This window comes from Lissotriton helveticus, chromosome 1_1 (assembly GCF_964261635.1).
Source record: "Lissotriton helveticus chromosome 1_1, aLisHel1.1, whole genome shotgun sequence".
Classification (NCBI taxonomy): Eukaryota; Metazoa; Chordata; class Amphibia; order Caudata; family Salamandridae; genus Lissotriton; species Lissotriton helveticus.
Window position 1 is genome coordinate 903,822,290 of NC_136057.1, and position 22,676 is coordinate 903,844,965.

Genomic DNA, 22,676 nt, shown 5'->3' on the forward strand with positions numbered 1-22,676 from the left:
GGAAAAACCTGATCCTCCCACTGCTTCGATATTGTGCTCCTCAAATCCTCATGCATTGTACCAAGGCTTACTGACTGCTGTTATGAAAGTGTCTCTTGTTTTATGTAAGTACTCCGTATTTTACATTTTGCAGCTGGTTCTCACATAGTTTAGTGTGGTAATTTTGTGAGCTTTCTTCCTTTCTTACAGCTTTTGCTACTACTGTTGATAGGCCTTTAGTGATTTACTGTTTGCAGTTTATCAGTTCTGGCCCCCTAGAACAGCGTTTTACAACAGAAACTCACAATGCAATGCAATTGTTGATAGTGTTTGGTTTGTATACTTTACTACATCCCCCATTCCCAGTTTTGCAACTGCAAATGCATTTGAGACTCATTTGAGATTTGCAAATGTTTTGTACATCTGGCACTATGAACTTTATGTCTGTGATGGGCTTCATCATGTCTACTGTATGGGGCATTTTTTGGATAAAGCGTGGTTTTCGTTCTTTTGCCCAGCCGCCATTCCCAGTTTTGTAGCTACAAATAAATGTGTGATTCATTTGAGATTTTCCAATGCTTTGTGCATGTGGTACTCTTTTCTTTACGTCGATGGCTGTAATTTTCTATACTATGGGGGTCTGAGAATTGACGGGTTTCTTTCTGCCCTTTTTCGAGGTGGTTTTGTAGGTGTCTTGTTATGAACCTTTCTTCCGTCTCGGCTGGTTAAAGGCATGTCTGATGTGGAAGGGAAGTCAGTTATTTTTTCTCCAGTGAGATGTGGCCTAGTGGCTAGAGCCATTATGGGAACATTGCAGATCTAGGATCATTGAAACTGTTCTTGTGATTGATTTTGAGAGAAACTGTTCAGGAGGAGAATTTCTAAGGACAGACCTTTAAGTTATGTGTGTGTTAAAGGAGTAAAGTGTGCATGCTGTTTGATTTTGAGTAAAAAATAACCCTATTTTTTTATTTATAAAGTTTTATATAGCGTGAACATGACCCTTACGGGTATCAGATCACTTCACAATTTTGGGTAAGAGTGATACAGTATTGGGAAGCAAAATATTTGTTACATAATTATGCAAGACGCGTGCAAGACTCCTGTAGGTATCGGAATTCTTCACATAAGGGTAGGGCGGATACAGTAATGGGTGAGGAACATTCAAACAGATGTATGTACAATGCATGCTAACAAGGTTATTCCCAGGTATATAACCATGACACAAGTCAATCAAAATGACCGAATAGAGGGCAGTAATGGAGTCTAGTAGCCAAGGCCTATTCAGGTAGGAACTTGAATATTAAGATTTTTTCACTTCCTTTTTGAAGGAAGCAGTGGAGGAGATTGTACGGATTTCCGGAGGAAGAGAGCTCCGAATCTTTGGGGCCACGCCAGAGAAGGCTGTGTCACTCGATCCCTTTTTGTGGAAATTCTGTAGTTTCAGGAGCACTGTACTTGCACTTCGTGATGCTCTGCAGCCCCCTGATAGTTCTAGTTTTTGAGCCAGATAGATGGGGGTCTTGAAATTAAGGGCTTTGTGCATCATGCAGGCAATTTTTAACTGAGTTCTGGCCTCGTAGGATAACCAGTTTAGGGATTTTAGGGCTGGGGATATGTGTTCTTTTCGTTTTGTCCCAGTAATCAATCTAGCTACTGCATTAAGGGAAACATTTAGTGGGGCCTGGCTCTGTTTGGGGAGACTACATAGCGTGGAGATACAGTAGTCTAGTCTTGGCAAAACTAAAGCTTGTACCGCCATTTTGAAGTCTTTCTGTGGAAGGAATCGTTTGAGATTCCTTAGTAGACTCAACTGATGTTTAGTTCCCTTGGTTGCATTGCTGATATGGTTCTTCATATTCAAGTGCATGTCTAGCTTGACTACAAGGGATTTAGCTGATTCAATCATGTGGGGGGAGCAGTTGAAAGCTGTGGGGTGTTTCATCCAAAGGTCAATCTTGGGAATGTGATTAGGCGGAGCGATGAGAAGGAATTCCATTTTGAATGTGTTGAGCATGAGGTAGTTCTCAGTAAGCCAGTTTTGAGTGTTCATCAGGATTGAGATGAGTGAGATAATATCTTCTGGGGAGGTGATTTTCATGAAAAAGAAAAAGAATATTTGCAGAGTTCAAGGCATTTGCTAACAGTTCCAAGAATAAATTGAGCAGTATGGGTGATAGGGCGGACCCCTGTGGAACGCCCATAGTTACTGTACGGGGCTGAAAAAGAGATTGATTCATCTTGATTCTTTGGGATCTGTTTCGAAGGAAGGAAGTGAACCAATTTAATACCGACCCTGATAAGCCCATCGTGTGTTCTAGAGTAGATAGTAGTTTGATATGGTTCACAGTGTCGAAGGCAGACGATAAGTCAAGGAGGATCAATAAGCAAGACTCATTATGATCTAGGAACTTTAAGATGTCGTCCATGGTGTGTGTGAGTGCAGATTCGGTGCTGTGCCCTCTCCTGAAACCAGATTGATGATGATCCAACTATTGGAATTTCTCGATGTGTGAATATAGTTGAATTAGCACACATTTTTCAAGACATTTTGCTATAGTGGCGATGCTAGAAATGGGACGGAGGTTGTTCAGATCGGAGGTGCCTGCATTAGTTTTTTTAGAATTGGGAAGACCTGTGCTGCTTTTAGACAGTCGGGGATTGTGCCTTGCACTAGTGAAGCATTGACGCTCTTGCACCATAAGGGGAGGATGGAGGTTTTTATTTCCTTGAAGAGGGGAGGTGGAAGAGGATCGCTGAAGTGGTTAGACTGATTGACTGCAAGAAGAGTGTTGTAAATGTCACTTTCACTGAGGTGAGTGAAGGTGTGCCAGGATGCATTGTTTGTGAGGCTTAAACTAGGGGAGCTGAGTGGCTCTTGATGGGTAGGTGGGGCTGTGGTTTCATATATTGGGAGAAGAGCCCTCTTTGAGTCAAAGTCCATATTGATGCTGTTAGTTTTCTGGGAAAACAAGGTGGCTAAATCGTCACACATTGGAGAGCGAACAACAAGGTCATGGTGGTTGGGTGCCTTGACCGATTGTTGTTTAATGTCTTCAAAATGTTTCTTAGGGCGGTTGTTAGCTTCATTACGTTGTCATCTGAAGAAGTTGGTTTTAGTAGTCTTGATTTTTTTGTTATAAGAATTCCTGATAGCTCTAAGATGGATTAAATGTTTGGTGGATGGGTATGGATCTCCATGATCTTTCGGCCGCCCTCAAATTATGACGTTCCGAGTTTAGGTAGGCGTTGAACCAAGATTTGGAAATTTTGTGGGAGGCGTTTTTGTGCTGTAGAGGGGCTATAGCATCCATGACACTAGAAGTAGAGGAATTATAAAAATCAGTGAAGATATGAATATCCTTCAAGTCTGCTTGTGGAGACAAGGCATTTTTACAATGGGTAGCTAGTTCTTCAGTGTTTATATTTCGGAGGTTCCTTTTCCATTGCTTTGTTTTCATAGGCTGGACCCCCTTCACCGACAACTTCCTGTTGATGAAGAAGAGGATGCAGTAGTGGTCGGACCAATCGTGTGGGGCAATGGAGTCCAGTGTGATGGTGTTACCTTTAGCAATTATGAGGTCCAGAGTTTCACGCTTGTTGTGAGTTCTTGATCCAAAAGGAAGGATTTGAGAAAATTCCCTACGGGATCAATAGGGTTAGACCAGTGTAGGTTAAAGTCTCCCAGGAATATTTGGGACACTAGAGGGTCGTCATTGGAAGAGATGATTTCCATTAAGTGCTCAATGAAGGGAAGATTGTCTCCCGAGGGGTCATAGAATGTATGTAATTTGCATACTGGGTAGGTTTTGCACGATATGGTGATGCATAGATATTCACAGGCGATTGGAGTGGGGGTTCTGATTGTGAGACCGAGAGTGTCTTTCTGTGTATACAGGCTATTCCTCCACCCTGTTTCAAGGATCTCTCCATACAAATTATGTCAAAACTAGGTGGGGCTAGAAGGTCAAGGGTATGGGAGGAAGAGCAATTTAGCCAAGTTTCTGTGAGGATAATGATATCCAATTTGTTAGTCAGGATAAGATCGTAGATATCGGTTGCATGTTTACTACCTAATCTGCAATTGAGAAGTACGCATTTCAGCTGGTCAATCAATTGGGGCGTAGTGGTCTGGAGGATGTTAACCCGCTTGAAGTTTTCGCTATTTATAGGTCTGGGATTGTAGACAGGTTCTCTGTCAGGGTTAGCGTGGATAGTTTGCATTTGACCCGGTAGGGACTTGTCAGAGCCAAGAGGAAGGAAATAAGATATGAGTAGATCAAGAATCTCATTTGACGTCAGATAATTCTTAAATCTTCTGGGACAGGAGGAGGCATTGCAAAGGGTTTCTTTTACAAGAATTTTAAAGGAGAGGGGAAGTTATACACGCACAAAATCAGGCCCTTGACTTAAACTGAAGAGGCATTTTTATGATGACTTGGAATATAGACAAGGCTTGCAGTAGGCAAGGATTATGATAATACAAGGGGCTATTGAATTATTAGCTAGTTCTGCCAGAAATATACAGATTTGATCTTGGACCCCAAAAGTGATTCTCCCATAAAGTTGTGGTAAATGATTGGTGTCGATAAGGTGGTCAGTGGTGATAAACTGGATGAAGTATTGCATGCTTAGAGGCCCATTCTCAAAGGTAAATTTACATATTAGTAAGTCTGCATGTGTAAATTTACTCTTACACTTTGCAATAAAATAGTAGTAAAATAAGTTTATTGGGACATATGTCCATAAAACACACCACAAATCAATGTAAATAAAATAATTTAAATTATCATCATATGACACACCAACATTGAAACTATACAAAATTACCATCAGCTAAAACTCACTATTTAATAAAATTTAGAACATGAGTAATCCCACTGCAACATCAAAAAAGTTTATACTAGCCAAAAGTGCAATTGCCTCATATGTTGATCGCACCTAGTATTTACAAAAACTTGGGGGCATATTAGCAAGAAGAGGCGATAATTATCGCTAACCCAGATTTGCGGCATTTTTTTTATTGCCGTCTATCGCTGGATTTCATCGCAGAGATAGCGCGTTATTAGCAAAGCTTATCTCTAAGGCGATACCAAATCCAGTGATAGTGGGGAAAACCAGAAATAGCATGAAAATTAACTGCGCTATTCAAAAGCTTGCTAATAGGGAAGTGCGTACTTTTTTTTTTTGTCGTTCTCCCAGTGTATCCTTTTGTTAAGTTTTTTTTTCCCTCGGTGAACAACACAAAGAAGAAACAACCAAAGAGGTCACACTTGTACAGATCACAATCGATTGATTAACATATAGGCACTATACATGGGCGAGTGGTCAGTCCGGGCAGACATCTGTCATATAGGAGAACTTATGCGGTACATTGGAGCAAACAATACATAATAAGAAGCAGTTATGGACATTCATATAGATATGTAACATGGGTAGTGGCATCGAGCGGCCATACTACTGATAACAGCATTCCGAAGTCATTTCAAGAGAACAGACCCTTACGATACCAAGGCATGAAGAGTGTAGCTTGCTTAAACCCCTGTCCTGGCCATGTACTGAGATGGGCCATGTCTTCCCCATAATCTGTCCCCTACAGCGTCCCGCATCAGTGTTCTACGGTGTGCCTCCTAAAGTGTCCTCGATGAGGGTCTCGTCTAAGTGATAGTTATAGCCGTAACACTCAACTGTCGGCCTCTGAGTCTGTAGATGCTGCCGTGTTTCGTAACAAATATATCTGCAGTGGCCCCCATATATCCTTCGGCCTGCTCTGTACTGGTGTCAATTCTGCATAAATAGTATTCTGGTCCTGACAATAAACCAAGTCATCAAGCCATTCCTTAAACTTAGGAGCCCTACCCCGTCCCCAGCGACAAGCAACTCGCCTCTTAGCTAGTAATAGTGCGACATCCGTGAATTTTCGAATAGACTTAGGTACATCCCGAGTGTATCCCAATAGCATAATGAGCGGGTCTCTGGCAACTGCCCCGGACGTCATATTCTGTAGCGCGGCCTGCACCTGCGTCCAGTAGTCAAAAACTCCTGGGCATTCCCAAGCTAAATGGAAGAAACCCGCCCCCGCTGTATTGCAGCGGTCGCATCTATCGGTATCTGCCAAGTGAAAGCGCAATTTTCTCACAGGTGAATAATAGAATCGTTGAAATGAATGATCTTTAGCCTACTGCTAGACGCAATATTAGCCGTGACAGCACAGCAATAGTGCCATTGGTCGTCAGTAATAACCCGATCGAAGTCTACAATCCAATGTCGCCGCGCCGAGCTCTCAGGCCCTTGGCACCTTGACCTTATGGTAGTATATAGTCGAGAAACAAGATGGCGGCCGTCCGACAAAAGCATGGTATGCAGTGACAAGACCACTTCCGGTTCCTCCGGAAAGTTGGGCAACACTTCCCTCAACCCCTGTCTAAGGCGGATATAGTAGAACACCTCCAGTGGCGTAGGTGTAACTGCATGAAACAGCTGTTCCTTGGTACGGAACCGTCCATTGATGAACAAGTCCCCCCATACGGAAATGTTCGTGCGCCGACACATCAATTGAAATTCCGTTTCTTGCAAGAGCGATATGCGAGGGTGGTACGTGAGAGGAAGTTCCGGGGAATATAATTGCGTGGCACCGACGAGCCGTCCTATCCTACTCCACGCGTCAATGGTGCAAGTCACCGTGGTAAACGGCGTGTCTATTTCCTTGACCGTACCCAGGATGAGACCATTAAGAGGAAGAGGACGCGCGATCCAATCCTCTGCGGCGATTTGCGGCATGCATGGCGTGGGTTTCACCCAATGATACGCGTATTGCGCTTGGGCAGTGGTGTAATAAAGTTCAAAATCCGGCACATCAAAACCTCCTGTCTCATAAGGCTGGGTAATGATGGTCCAGCGCAGCCGAGGTTGTTTGCCTCCCCAAAAGAGACGTAGGAGCTCCGAGCGCAGTTGTTTAAAGAAAAAAATGCCAGGAAAATATGGTATATTTTGGAATAGGTATAAGAATTGCGGTAGCACCACCATCTTTATAAGCGACGCCCTCCCTGCCATCGACAGCGGCAAAGCCTTCCAACGCGTTACATTAGCAGCTAATTTTGTGATGGCCACTCCATAGTTCGATCTGAGTGTCACGTCCTTGTCCAGAGATATTACAATACCCAAGTGTCTAAGATCTGTATCGCACCATTCGAGCGGATAGTCCAGCTGGAATTTCGTAAGGGCACTTGTGAGCGGGAAAAATTGGGACTTCCTCCAATTCACATGCACTCCCGACAGTCTTCCAAAGACAATGAACTCCCATAAAATAGGATTAAGGTTGGTTTGGGGATGTTTCACATATAGCGTAATATCATCTGCATACAGCGATACTCCAATTTGGCGTTGGAAGCAGTGAAAGGCACTGGCTCTGTGCAGTTGACGGATTCGACATGCCAAAGGCTCAATTGCCATAGCAAAGAGCAGAGGGGAGAGAGGGCACCCCTGCCTGGTGCCCCTCGTTATCGGCATCGGGCCGATAATAATCCGTTAACTACCACTTTGGCAGTCGGTCTGGTATATAATAGCTCGATCCAATTAACAAACAATTTAGGGAACCCCATCTTATGTAATATGGTAAATAGGTACGTCCATTCGACCGAGTCGAACGCTTTCGTGGCGTCTAAAAAAACAGCAGCGACAGGCAATTCCGGGGCAATCGTCTGAATCAAAGAGAACAGTGTTCTAAGATTATGGTTAGTGGCGCAGCCCGGCACAAATCCAGCTTGATCCGGCAGAACTATTTTAGACATAATCAGCGATAGTCTTGTTGCCAGCACCTTGGCAAGGATCTTCGCATCGCAATTGATGAGAGATAGCGGTCTATATGAGTCCGTGTCCGTTGGTTCCTTACCCGGTTTCAACAAGGAGGTAATAACCACCTCCCTCATCGATCCCGGCAGTTCCCCAACTTCCAGCGACTCCTCATAGACTTCCTAAGAACCGGTGCCATGATATCGACGTAACATTTATAAAACTCCGCGGGGAGTCCATCTGATCCGGTCGCCTTACCATTGGCAAGCGACATAATTGCATCTCGGATCTCATCAGTCTCCAACGGTGCACTAAGGAATTGTCTATGCACATCGCTGAGCCAGCACAGTGCAATATCATCGAGAAAACTTCCCATATCTACCTCAGTAGTTTGTTGAGAAGTATACAGTTGCTTATAGTGTAAAAGAAATTCCTCCTGAATCCCTCTCGTATCCTGACAGCGTATGCCGTCTGTCGTGATTATTTCTAATATAGTGGCACTGAAGCGTGGCTTCCTCGTTATCGTGGCCAGGACCTTGTCAGGCCGTTCCCCTTCGCAGTAACGCCGCGCTGTCCAATACTTTCCCTTAAACTTAACTTCTCTCGCTGCCTCCTCTTCAAACTCGGAAAGTTTTTCTCTAAATGTATGATGTAGTTCCGAGTCACCTCCTCTTGCCATCCCAAGTTCAAGCTCCTTAAGCTCGCGCTCTAACCTGCCCAATGTCCTCTGAATGTCTTTCAGTATCCCCCCGCCCTTGGAAATGCAAATACCCCTGACCGTGACCTTGAATGCCTCCCACACCATCTCTACACTATCAACTGAATCCTTGTTCCTGGGGAAGAACTCTTCGATTTCGTCACCCAACTCTGTTCTAAAGACTGTGTCTAGTAGCATAGTAGGGAGCAGTCTCCATTGAGGTTTTATTCTATCATGACCCGGAATTATCAGGGACAACAATACTGGGCAGTGATCTGAATATGTTCTGGGCAAGTGTGTTACCTTATCTATTCCCGTACACAGCCCCCTTGACACAAAGCAGTAATCCAATCTAGCCCATGTGTTAGCGTATGACGTAAAGTGCGTGCCCTCTCTATGTGCAGGATGTGTGTATCTCCAACTATCCACCAGCCCCGCTTCCTCTATGACGCCCAGTAGCACATCCCTCGCCTGCCTGTTATATTGACCACAACCATCTGATCTATCCATACCTGGCACTAGTGTAACATTAAAATCCTCCCCCCAAATAATATGTGTAGCACCCGCCACCAACACATGTCCCCAAATCGTGGTGAAAAATTCTGGTGTGTCGACATTCGGAGCATAGCTGTTTACTTTAGCAACAGTATCTATGCCAAGTCTACCCCACAATATCACAAAGCGTCCATCAGGATCAAGAACCTCTCCCAACACCTGAAAGGCAATTGATTTTTTGATTAAAACAGCAGTGCCCCTAGAGTACGAAGAATATGAGGAGAACTTTCTGACCGAGGCCCATATACTAGCATATTTAGGATCAGATCTAGGGCAGAAATGTGTCTCTTGTAACAAGGCTATATGTACATTATGCCTATCCAGATAAACAAGGATATTTCTACCTTTTCTAGAATCATTAATGCCTCGCACGTTCCAGGACATTATCATCAGTTTGCTCCCCGCTACATCAGCCATCATCATTGGTATCAGTCGCAACAATACGTCCCCCCACCTGTACTCTCCACCGCCCATACGTGCCAGCCCTTATATTCCAAGTACTCTGCAATTTTGTGTGGATCCCCTGCACAGTGCAACCAAACTCCCACGCTTTCCCCCCTCCCCCTGACTCCCCCCAACTAGCTCTGGCATACCCCAGACCAGCTCACAGTCCAGACCATTTACCCACTCATTTCTCGTGCAGTCTATCATCTTCCGATTACTCTCCCTTGCAAACAGCCAGGCCCCATCCCACCCATCCCACCCAAGTCGGTGAGTCCAACTCTTCATAGTCTGCAACATCTTAATCCAGCAAGGACTTCGGTCAGATACAACCCCATACATTCCCCCCCCACCCACCTTGAAACAACCTACGTGCAACAATTCTAACTTTGTGCCCGCCCCTCCCTCCACCCACTGAAGTGTCCCCAATTCTCCAGCATTCACAATCCCCCCCCCACCCATCACCGCTAGCAAACCCCCAACCAGCCGCAGTGTAACGAACAATGTCATAGGGGCACACCCTAGTAGGGTCATCCAAGGTACACACTTTAGCACCCCCCGCTCCTCGTCCCCAGATCTGAAACCGCCCTTAGTGGGGCAAGTCGAGGGAGGGGGGTGTCGCCTGGCATACTTTACCACCCATAGTCCAATGCCGTCTTCATCGCTCTTGATTGTCCATATTCGCAGTACCTCAGCAGAGTCTCGTGTGCGGTGTCATGAGAACAGCACGCACCCCGATCCCAAACTTAAGTCACAGCAGGCTAGGAGAGCCCTTAGCAATCCATACACACAGATCAGTCTTCCTCATTCTCCACCTCCTCCTCCACTTGACGGTTCCCCCGTTCGCGTCTCAATGTTTTTAGGAAATCTTCCACCTGCTGCGGGTTCAAGAAGAAGTACTGTTTTGCCTGATGTGTGATCCGAAGCTTAGCCGGGTACAGCAGAGCATAATCTATTTGTAGATCCCTTAGTTTTTTCTTCACGCCCAGAAACTTTCTCCTTTGGTCCTGGACAATTGGCGTGAAGTCTGGGTACAGTGAAAAATTGACCCCATCACATGTCAATTGTTTAGCAGTTCGTGCAGCACGGAGTGCAGTGTCCCTATCCCGATAATTTAGTAGTCGAGCAATTATCGGTCGAGGCGGGGCCCCTGGTTGAGGCTGAGGGCCAAGGGAACAATGTGCACGCTCAACAATGAACTGCTTGGAAAAAGCGTCCGCTCCTATCGCCGTCTGGAGTATCCGTTCCACATATTCCTCCATACGCCCAGTGTTCGTAGACTCCGGCACACCTACCACACAGACATTATTTCGGCGACTGCGCGCCTCCAACTCCTCGTTCTTTGCAGCTATCACTTTGAGGATGTTATCCATTCGCGACAGTCTAGTAGCATGGGACGCGGTGGCATCATCATTGTCTGAAATCCGTCTCTCCGCTTCCGTGAGACGCTCCTCGTGAACATCCATCTTCTGTGCAATAGCGTCCATCCTGGAGGATAAACGATCCACCTTATCCACCACCGTCGCGAACCCTTGTTTCATTTCCTGCAGTAGTAGATGCATGTCCGGTGCAGCCGCACCGCAGCTAGGCCCCGCTGTCGGTGGGCTCGGAGCTCCATTCGAATCCGTCCCCGTCCTCACAGTCTTCTTCGATGTCGGGGCCTGCTCGAAGGATATTTTCGGTTGTCGATTATCTTGTCGGCCCATGGCGGCACCTCTCGCTGACTTCTCCGCAGTGAACGAATACGTACGATTGTTCCCGCCTCGCGGCGATTCAGAAGTCCTGGACATGTAATGTTACGATCGCAGAGTTCAGCTCCTCCGTCCACCAGGAATCCCTCCAGCTGGGTCCGCAGTTCTGACCACACACCACCCCTGCCGCGAGTTCCCGGAGATCCGTCTAGCTGCAAAACTGCACAATGCGCTATCTTTGCGTGTTTCTCACCCGCTATATGATGTATCCAATACAGTGGGTATACAGTGCACAAGGATCAGCTCCGTCTCCCCGGTGTCACGCACTGCACAGGCTCGACGCCCAGTATCCGCCGCGCCTTCTGGAGCGACAACAACCATCCATAAGCGCGGTAGTTGCACCTGACTGCGCTGCTGCGTCAGCTCCACGCTAGCATATATTGTCCTACTCCATGGGCAGCCTCTAAGCAGTTATAGCTCCACCGCACCAGCAGGAATCAATTGCGATGACCACGCCGTCATGTTCCAGGTGCAGGGCCAGTAATCACAGTCAATCTGGGGTCAACGTGCACAAAGCACTCTCGTCCTGGCCTCACGTAGGCCCGTCTCCCGTTCGTGCCAGTGAGTCTTGCAGTGCTCCCTATCAAAGCGCTAGCCATATAAATTGTGAGCGCACACTCTGAGTCTGAAGAGCAATCAAAATCCTAGCGTAAGACATGCACTTAATTCTCAATCAACGTCGCAGCCGAATTTGCACCAAGGGGCCGCCGAGTAGTGAATGCAATCACAGGCTGTCCCTCGCCCACCACACGCTGCCCCAGCTAATTCCCTCACAGCAACTGATTACAAAGGGTAGGCCTTTTTCTGCGTCACCTATTTTAACCGCTTCCCTCAGCGTTTACAGGCACTCAGTCAGCAGGAGGATGTCCCCCGTCTGCAACTCCCATCCAGGGTGCGGCACTGCAATCCTCCTCGCTCGCACCACCGGGATGGATGGGGGGGGGGTCCGCAGACCACCGGCAGTAGCGCGATGACTGTTTAGCAGCGCCGGGCTTGACGACGCCTCCGGCGCCTCTTACCGCAAATCTCGCCGCGGTCTATGTTGGTCTGCTCCCGCTGCCCCGCGCCTGCCTCAAAGGGGATCGTGGAAGCTCCTGCGCTCAACGGTCGCGGCCTACACACCACGTGGGAGCCTCGGGGTCTCGTAGCAACTGTGTACCATCTCGTGCTCGAGCAGGCTCCGCCTCCACAGCCGGTGCTTCACTCACGGCGGGATATCTCCGCACTCCGGTATCCGAATCGCCTCAGACTCACAGTGAGTGACGGGTCAAGGATCTACTATACTCGCTCCAAGTTTCAGCGGCATCGGAGGTGATTAAAACAGGATAAATAGCGGATTATGGGTCAGGCTGCAGGAGCCTCACAGAGGTGCGGCCATGCTGCTCGTGCGCCCTCTAGCGCCCCCTCAGGGAAGTGCGTACTTAACCTAACAATCCACCCACCATTGACAAGATGGCTAAGTCCAGTTTTTATCAGGCGTTGAAATCAAGCGATAATCTCGGTTAGCCAAGACTTTTTTTATCGCTCCGCGGGCATTGATAATAGGGGGAAGTTGTGTTTGCGACTGTTTCCCATTACTTTTAGTGAGGAACACCTACTTTGCATGTAATTAGCGATAAATATCGCTGACATGCAAAGCGGCAAAAAAAACGGGTGCTATTGCCAGTAAACTGTTGCTAACAGCTGTTAGCGACAGCTTGTTAATAAAAAACTCACTGCTTTAGTGGCAAAAATTGCTGCTAAAGCGGCGATACAGCCCTTGATAATATGCCCCTTGGTTTTAAAAACTTTCTACAAGCAAGAACATAAAAGGGACAGTTGATAAAAACATGACATAGGGAACATTTCATTTTTAAGAACCATTGACACATACCATTATTATCTCAGATAACTTTATACCATTCTGGTCGTGAAAAAATTGGATTGCACCTAAGCCGCATTTTAAGTAATTCTATATGCTGTTTTGGATAGAGTAGATTTGGCATATAGGCTTGAACCCTTTGGCAGGCCAAGAATATGTTTTAATGCTGTGCTGTCAACAGGCTCCCACATATTCCCCAATTCTAGAAGCAAAACCTCTGCTCCATATAGGGTCAATGGTGAAATTTTACATTCATAAGCTTTCATAAGGGATGCCAGTAAAAACCCTCTACATAAACCTGATTCAGATTTACTTGGGACCCTGTTTGCATCAAGACTCTTGCCTTTATTATTTTCCTATAGTTTTCCCATTTCAAAATCCTGAAAAACACCTGGCCTAAATATTTACATGAGTTTATCACCTCAATTTGGTTTCTGTCAAGTAATCATTTTTAGTTTTTTCTAGGTTTATTTTCAGGAAATTCTCCCTACAATAGTTTGATAGGGCATCCAGTTGTTGCGTAAACTACGACTCTAGTTTTGTTCTACAAGGTTTGGTTTCCCACCCACGAGTGGCCCAATTAAACTTAGTTCAATGCGCCAGCTCCGAATGTTAAAGACAGGTTATTGTAGTCCCACAGAACTCCACCCAAAACATAGAGGAAGCAAAGTCATTGCTTTTGGGTTACTAACAATCCCCTCAATGGGATCAGAAGCACCATGATAACAGTAAACCTATTTTGCGCTTCACAGTATCACAAACACAGCACTAAGAAGAACAGACACTTTTAACGAAAATTATTTATTACAACCGGACTGTAACATCTAGAAATGATGATAATGAGGCAAGGTTCACAGGAACCACAAAGTTTAATAATATAGTCACAGCTTCTCCAACTGCTTCCTGAGCCTTCTGTCTCTCTAGATAACCAATAACTGACTAACCCTTAAAAACTAACATTCAACATAGATCTGTGACCTAACACATTTTATTACATCACTACAAGGGCAAACCTGCTTCTTAGTACATTTAAACTAGTCACAAAGGATATCATAAAAACAGCAAGAAAGCACGTTGCAAATAAGGAAGAGAAAATGAACCTTTCTAACATGGTTAAAATGTATAAAAGCCTAACACCCTAAAAGCTACTTCTAACTGTTACCCTAGGAGCGAATATAGTAGCGTAACTTGCTGTCTAGAGTTTCTCAGGGAGAATCGGCTCACTGCATGCCATGTTGTAATTGGAAGAGCTGTGGAGGAAGAATTTCCTGTGAAAGGCAAACCTGCGCTGCTGTAGCAGCCTCCCTCGGGTCCCTGAGTCTTATCAGTGTCAGGCAAGATGCATCATTTTCTCTGAGTGCCAGAAATCACCAAGATTGTCTTTGGACGGTAGGTATCTTTTGGGACAATCTAGTGAGGGAGTGTCTTGATCCAGTGGGGCTGTGGTTTTGAGCCAATTGTTTCATTTTGTTGGTACTATTCATGGCGGTTTGTATGGGTCCAACCATACAAGTACATGGTCAAGTTACTCAAACAACTCACTACGCCCTTCACACCTCGAAGCACTCTGGAACTTTTTCATCTCACAAACGTACTTTAACTTGTCACCAAAATACTAATAAAGGCTTTATTGTTTTTATAGGTGTTTGGGGCCCTAAATACAAAAGAAAAGGGGTTTCCCCGAAAAGGAAATACCAACTTTCACTTCCCAATCTTTGGATAAAAGCATGAGACATTGGTTTAGCCTCACCCGCTTCTTATGCACCCCGTTAATGGGGTTCAGACACACATGGTCAGCACACAGTGAAGTTCCAAGAAAGTGCCGCCCTTGTGGCTATAAATCCAAATTATTAATTCACTGTATTTGTCTTTACCCCACGTTTTTAGAAGATCGAGGCTCATAGCTCAGGCCACTATTTCTTAATAAGGGGGTCGTCACACGACAGAGACCTTGGAGTTTTTCTAGGTGGAGAAGAGTCGAAGATGGCAGTAAATCGAGGTAAAATGATAGATGCATCTTTGTTCCTATTGAGGACAACAGAGCAGCGTTTAATATATCCCGTCTTCCCTGTGATCTTGTTATGATGTCAAAGACGGCTGGATTTCTACCTGAAATGGAACCAACACTTTGGCCACCACATCTTGCTTCATTGCCCTATTTTATGCCCTGTATTTTATGGTTTTAACCATGAAAGTTCTCTTTTTATATTACACCATGATGACATTATTGTTATGGTTTTAAATTAATTTTACAACAAACTAATTGACTTGACTAGACTTCAGTTTTTTATTCTTCCTTTCTTCTCAGTTCCTGGGTCCACAGTGGCAGGACCCCTGAGAAGGGTCTGCAACCTTAACGGAGACGAGTTCAACCACACATAGCTGCTAGATGTGAATGGAGAGTGATTCCGATATGATAAATGCTTTTTAATTGGATTTATTTCTATTAATGGTTTCCTCTAGTTTTCTTCATGGACTGTGATTTAGCTTTGCTTCAAGAAAAAAGTGTGATGTAAATAAGAACTGCTTGTTATGGACTAGGGGCAAACCGAATATGTGAGTTTTCATCAACCTGTGTTTGGTGCCACAGAATTTATGGAAACCTAGTTCTTTTTTTGTTATCTTTTGGCTGCTGTAAATAAAGTGACATAGTTGGGAAAGCATACCATTTACTGCCGTGTTTTTAACAAAATCAGGACTTTCCTTAGAAAATTCTACATTCTTATTTGGAAAAACCTGATCCTCCCACTGCTTCGATATTGTGCTCCTCAAATCCTCATGCATTGTACCAAGGCTTACTGACTGCTGTTATGAAAGTGTCTCTTGTTTTATGTAAGTACTCCGTATTTTACATTTTGCAGCTGGTTCTCACATAGTTTAGTGTGGTAATTTTGTGAGCTTTCTTCCTTTCTTACAGCTTTTGCTACTACTGTTGATAGGCCTTTAGTGATTTACTGTTTGCAGTTTATCAGTTCTGGCCCCCTAGAACAGCGTTTTACAACAGAAACTCACAATGCAATGCAATTGTTGATAGTGTTTGGTTTGTATACTTTACTACATCCCCCATTCCCAGTTTTGCAACTGCAAATGCATTTGAGACTCATTTGAGATTTGCAAATGTTTTGTACATCTGGCACTATGAACTTTATGTCTGTGATGGGCTTCATCATGTCTACTGTATGGGGCATTTTTTGGATAAAGTGTGGTTTTCGTTCTTTTGCCCAGCCGCCATTCCCAGTTTTGTAGCTACAAATAAATGTGTGATTCATTTGAGATTTTCCAATGCTTTGTGCATGTGGTACTCTTTTCTTTACGTCGATGGCTGTAATTTTCTATACTATGGGGGTCTGAGAATTGACGGATTTCTGCCCTTTTTCGAGGTGGTTTTGTAGGTGTCTTGTTATGAACCTTTCTTCCGTCTCGGCTGGTTAAAGGCATGTCTGATGTGGAAGGGCAGTCAGTTATTTTTTCTCCAGTGAGATGTGGCCTAGTGGCTAGAGCCATTATGGGAACATTGCAGATCTAGGATCATTGAAACTGTTATTGTGATTGATTTTGAGAGAAACTGTTCAGGAGGAGAATTTCTAAGGACAGACCTTTAAATTATGTGTGTGTTAATGGAGTAAAGTGTGCAAGCTGTTTGATTTTGAGTAAAAAATAACCCTATTTTTTTATTTATAAAGTTTTATATAGCGTGAACATGACCCTTACGGGTATCAGATCACTTCACAATTTTGGGTAAGAGTGATACAGTATTGGGAAGCAAAATATTTGTTACATAATTATGCAAGACGCGTGCAAGACTCCTGTAGGTATCGGAATTCTTCACATAAGGGTAGGGCGGATACAGTAATGGGTGAGGAACATTCGAACAGATGTATCTACAATGCATGCTAACAAGGTTATTTGGAGAGGTGTGGCTCACTGGTTAGAGGCGGCAGACCTGTAAACCGAGAACGGCCCGGGACCAGGGTTCAATTCCTGATGCGGCAGGGTCTTGGACCAGGGTCAACGGACTCGATAATTCTCGCCTCAGTGCCTACTCTAACCAGGGAACACACTCGGTGACTCTGGGCATTAAGCTTGCCTCATCTCTACAACGGCCCCCCACAGACGCCGGGGATGCCTGGTTTCACCCTGGAGATACCCAGAAAGGGAGCATCTCACAGGGAAAACCAGGACGGGTTCCCCAGCGGTCTACAGCGCCAGGACACGCGGGTAGAGTAACAGTGCGCTTTACAAGTATCCCACATTTACATTTACATTCCCAGGTATATAATCACGACACAAGTCAATCAAAATGACCGAATAGAGGGCAGTAATGGAGTCTAGTAGCCAAGGCCTATTCAGGTAGGAACTTGAATATTAAGATTTTTTCACTTCCTTTTTGAAGGAAGCAGTGGAGGAGATTGTACGGATTTCCGGAGGAAGAGAGCTCCAAATCTTTGGGGCCACGCCAGAGAAGGCTGTGTCACTCGATCCCTTTTTGTGGAAATTCTGTAGTTTCAGGAGCACTGTACTTGCACTTTGTGATGCTCTGCAGCCCCCTGATAGTTCTAGTTGTTGAGCCAGATAGATGGGGGTCTTGAAATGAAGGGCTTTGTGCATCATGCAGGCAATTTTTAACTGAGTTCTGGCCTCGTAGGATAACCAGTTTAGGGATTTTAGGGCTGGGGATATGTGTTCTTTTCGTTTTGTCCCAGTAATCAATCTAGCTACTGCATTAAGGGAAACATTTAGTGGGGCCTGGCTCTGTTTGGGGAGACCACATAGCGTGGAGATACAGTAGTCTAGTCTTGGCAAAACTAGAGCTTGTACCGCCATTTTGAAGTCTTTCTGTGGAAGGAATCGTTTGAGATTCCTTAGTAGACTCAACTGATGTTTAGTTCCCTTGGTTGCATTGCTGATATGGTTCTTCATATTCAAGTGCATGTCTAGCTTGACTACAAGGGATTTAGCTGATTCAATCATGTGGGGGGAGCAGTTGAAAGCTGTGGGGTGTTTCATCCAAAGGTCAATCTTGGGAATGTGATTAGGCGGAGCGATGAGAAGGAATTCCATTTTGAATGTGTTGAGCATGAGGTAGTTCTCAGTAAGCCAGTTTTGAGTGTTCATCAGGATTGAGATGAGTGAGATAATATCTTCTGGGGAGGTGATTTTCAGATAAAGTTGAGTGTCATCCGCATACATATGAAAAAGAATGTTTGCAGAGTTCAAGGCATTTGCTAACAGTTCCAAGAATAAATTGAGCAGTATGGGTGATAGGGCGGACCCCTGTGGAACGCCCATAGTTACTGTACGGGGCTGAAAAAGAGATTGATTCATCTTGATTCTTTGGGATCTGTTTCGAAGGAAGGAAGTGAACCAATTTAATACCGACCCTGATAATCCCATCGTGTGTTCTAGAGTAGATAGTAGTTTGATATGGTTCACAGTGTCGAAGGCAGACGATAAGTCAAGGAGGATCAATAAGCAAGACTCATTATGATCTAGGAACTTTAAGATGTCGTCCATGGTGTGCGTGAGTGCAGATTCGGTGATGTGCCCTCTCCTGAAACCAGATTGATGATGATCCAACTATTGGAATTTCTCGTTGTGTGAATATAGTTGAATTAGCACACATTTTTCAAGACATTTTGCCATAGTGGCGATGTTAGAAATGGGACGGAGGTTGTTCAGATCGGAGGTGCCTGCATTAGTTTTTTTTAGAATTGGGGAGACCTGTGCTGCTTTTAGACAGTCGAGGATTGTGCCTTGCACTAGTGAAGCATTGACGCTCTTGCACCATAAGGGGAGGATGGAGGTTTTTATTGCCTTGAAGAGGGGAGGTGGAAGAGGATCGCTGAAGTGGTTAGACTGATTGACTGCAAGAAGAGTGTTGCAAACGTCACTTTCACTGAGGTGAGTGAAGGTGTGCCAGGATGCATTGTTTGTGAGGCTTAAACTAGGGGAGCTGAGTGGCTCTTGATGGGTAGGTGGGGCTGTGGTTTCATATATTGGGAGAAGAGCCCTCTTTGAGTCAAAGTCCATATTGATGCTGTTAGTTTTCTGGGAAAAGAAGGTGGCTAAATCGTCACACATTGGAGAGCGAACAACAAGGTCATGGTGGTTGGGTGCCTTGACCGATTGTTGTTTAATGTCTTCAAAATGTTTCTTAGGGCGGTTGTTAGCTTCATTACGTTGGGATCTGAAGAAGTTGGTTTTAGTAGTCTTGATTTTTTTGTTATAAGAATTCCTGATAGCTCTAAGATGGATTAAATGTTTGGTGGATGGGTATGGTTCTCCATGATCTTTCGGCCGCCCTCAAATTATGACGTTCCGAGTTTAGGTAGGCGTTGAACCAAGATTTGGAAATTTTGTGGGAGGCGGTTTTGTGCTGTAGAGGGGCTATAGCATCCATGACACTAGAAGTAGAGGAATTATAAAAATCAGTGAAGATATGAATATCCTTCAAGTCTGCTTGTGGAGACAAGGCATTTTTACAATGGGTAGCTAGTTCTTCAGTGTTTATATTTCGGAGGTTCCTTTTCCATTGCTTTGTTTTCATAGGCTGGACCCCCTTCACCGACAACTTCCTGTTGATGAAGAAGAGGATGCAGTAGTGGTCGGACCAATCGTGTGGGGCAATGGAGTCCAGTGTGATGGTGTTACCTTTAGCAATTATGAGGTCCAGAGTTTCACGCTTGTTGCGAGTTCTTGATCCAAAAGGAAGGATTTGAGAAAATTCACTACGGGATCAAAAGGGTTAGACCAGTGTAGGTTAAAGTCTCCCTGGAATATTTGGGACACTAGAGGGTCGTCATTGGAAGAGATGATTTCCATTAGGTGCTCAATGAAGGGAAGATTGTCTCCCGAGGGGTCGTAGAATGTATGTAATTTGCATACTGGGCAGGTTTTGCACGATATGGTGATGCATAGATATTCACAGGCGATTGGAGTGGGGGTTCTGATTGTGAGACCGAGAGTGTCATTCTGTGTATACAGGCTATTCCTCCACCCTGTTTCAAGGATCTATCCATACAAATTATGTCATAACTAGGTGGGGCTAGAAGGTCAAGGGTATGGGAGAAAGAGCAATTTAGCCAAGTTTCTGTGAGGATAATGATATCCAATTTGTTAGTCAGGATAAGATCGTAGATATCGGTTGCATGTTTACTACCTAATCTGCAATTGAGAAGTACGCATTTCAGCTGGTCAATCAATTGGGGCGTAGTGGTCTGGAGGATGTTAACCCGCTTGAAGTTTTCGCTATTTATAGGTCTGGGATTGTAGACAGGTTCTCTGTCAGGGTTAGCGTGGATAGTTTGCATTTGACCCGGCAGGGACTTGTCAGAGCCAAGAGGAAGGAAATAAGATATGAGTAGATCAAGAATCTCATTTGACGTCAGATAATTCTTAAATCTTCTGGGACAAGAGGAGGCATTGCAAAGGGTTTCTTTTACAAGAATTTTAAAGGAGAGGGGAAGTTATACACGCACAAAATCAGGCCCTTGACTTAAACTGAAGAGGCATTGTTATGATGACTTGGAATATAGACAAGCTTGCAGTAGGCAAGGATTATGATAATACAAGGGGCTATTGAATTATTAGCTAGTTCCGCCAGAAATATACAGATTTGATCTTGGACCCCAAAAGTGATTCTCCCATAAAGTTGTGGTAAATGATTGGTGTCGATAAGGTGGTCAGTGGTGATAAACTGGATGAAGTATTGCATGCTTAGAGGCCCATTCTCAAAGGTAAATTTACATATTAGTAAGTCTGCATGTGTAAATTTACTCTTACACTTTGCAATAAAATAGTAGTAAAATAAGTTTATTGGGACATATGTCCATAAAACACACCACAAATCAATGTAAATAAAACAATTTAAATTATCATCATATGACACACCAACATTGAAACTATACAAAATTACTATCAGCTAAAACTCACTATTTAATCAAATTTAGAAAATGAGTAATCCCACTGCAACATCAAAAAAGTTTATACTAGCCAAAAGTGCAATTGCCTCATATGTTGATCGCACCTAGTATTTACAAAAACATGGGGGCATATTAGCAAGAAGAGGCGATAATTATCGCTAACTCAGATTTGCGGCATTTTTTTTATTGCCGTCTATCGCTGGATTTCATCGCAGAGATAGCGCGTTATTCGCAAAGCTTATCTCTAAGGCGATACAAAATCCAGTGATAGTGGGGAAAACCAGAAATAGCATGAAAATTAACTGCGCTATTCAAAAGCTTGCTAATAGGGAAGTGCGTACTTAACCTAACAATCCACCCACCATTGACAAGATGGCTAAGTCAAGTTTTTATCAGGCGTTGAAATCAAGCGATAATCTCGGTTAGCCAAGACTTTTTTTATCGCTTCGCGGGCATTGATAATAGGGGGAAGTTGTGTTTGCGACTGTTTCCCATTACTTTTAGTGAGGAACACCTACTTTGCATGTAATTAGCGATAAATATCGCTGACATGCAAAGCGGCAAAAAAAACGGGTGCTATTGCCAGTAAACTGTTGCTAACAGCTGTTAGCGACAGCTTGCTAATAAAAAACTCACCGCTTTAGCGGCGAAAATTGCTGCTAAAACGGCGATACAGCCCTTGATAATATGCCCCTTGGTTTTAAAAACTTTCTACAAGCAAGAACATAAAAGGGACAGTTGATAAAAACATGACATAGGGAACATTTCATTTTTAAGAACCATTGACACATACCATTATTATCTCAGATAACTTTATACCATTCTGGTCGTGAAAAAATTGGATTGCACATAAGCCGCATTTTAAGTAATTCTATATGCTGTTTTGGATAGAGTAGATTTGGCATATAGGGAAAAAAAATCAACATGACTTAAGATATCGATAGTAAAAATAATGGAGGGTTTCATGTATAAATATTGCATGCCCAACCTTTGGGAACTTGAAAGGTGGACTCTCACAAAATATATTTGTTTGGAAATGGTGTCTGTTGGACTTGGCCTTTTCCCCCAAAAATTTTCGCTTTTGACCCCCTTGTCTGAAATGTCTCCCCCATGGGATTAAACCTGTATAGGCCATGAGTGGTGTGAGACACCTTGTTAAAAATGTAATGTCAAGTAATGGTGAGAGCACTTGTAAATTTCCCCATTTTAAAAATGCACCTGACTAAAATGTACTGTGTTTAAAATGGATGCCATGGCCATGGGTTTTGCCACTGTACTGCCATAGGTCAGCGGTCTAGTTATTATTACCCAGCTACCCCTAGCTTTTGGAGGGAAAGCCTGGCACCCAGGGTGCTCACCCCCTCCCCTTGAGCCGGTTTAGGCTAGTTTTGCCAACATTCTAGAAGGTACTGGCACTGCCAGGGAGGAGGGTATAAATAAGAGGGATGTGCCACCAGAGAGTCAGTCAGCGCTGGGACAAGAAAGAGAGGGGACCTGCTGCGAGGAGCTACCGCCACATGGGCCTGTGAGCTGGGCCCTGCACCCCTAAAACCCCCTACTCTACTGTCCCCTGGGCCCCTGACAAGGGAGGGCCCCTACCCAGGTCACTGAAGCTGTTTGGACCGGGTACCACGCCAGCACTGCGTGAAGAAGCGCCCAGGAGGTGAGGAGTGTGCCCC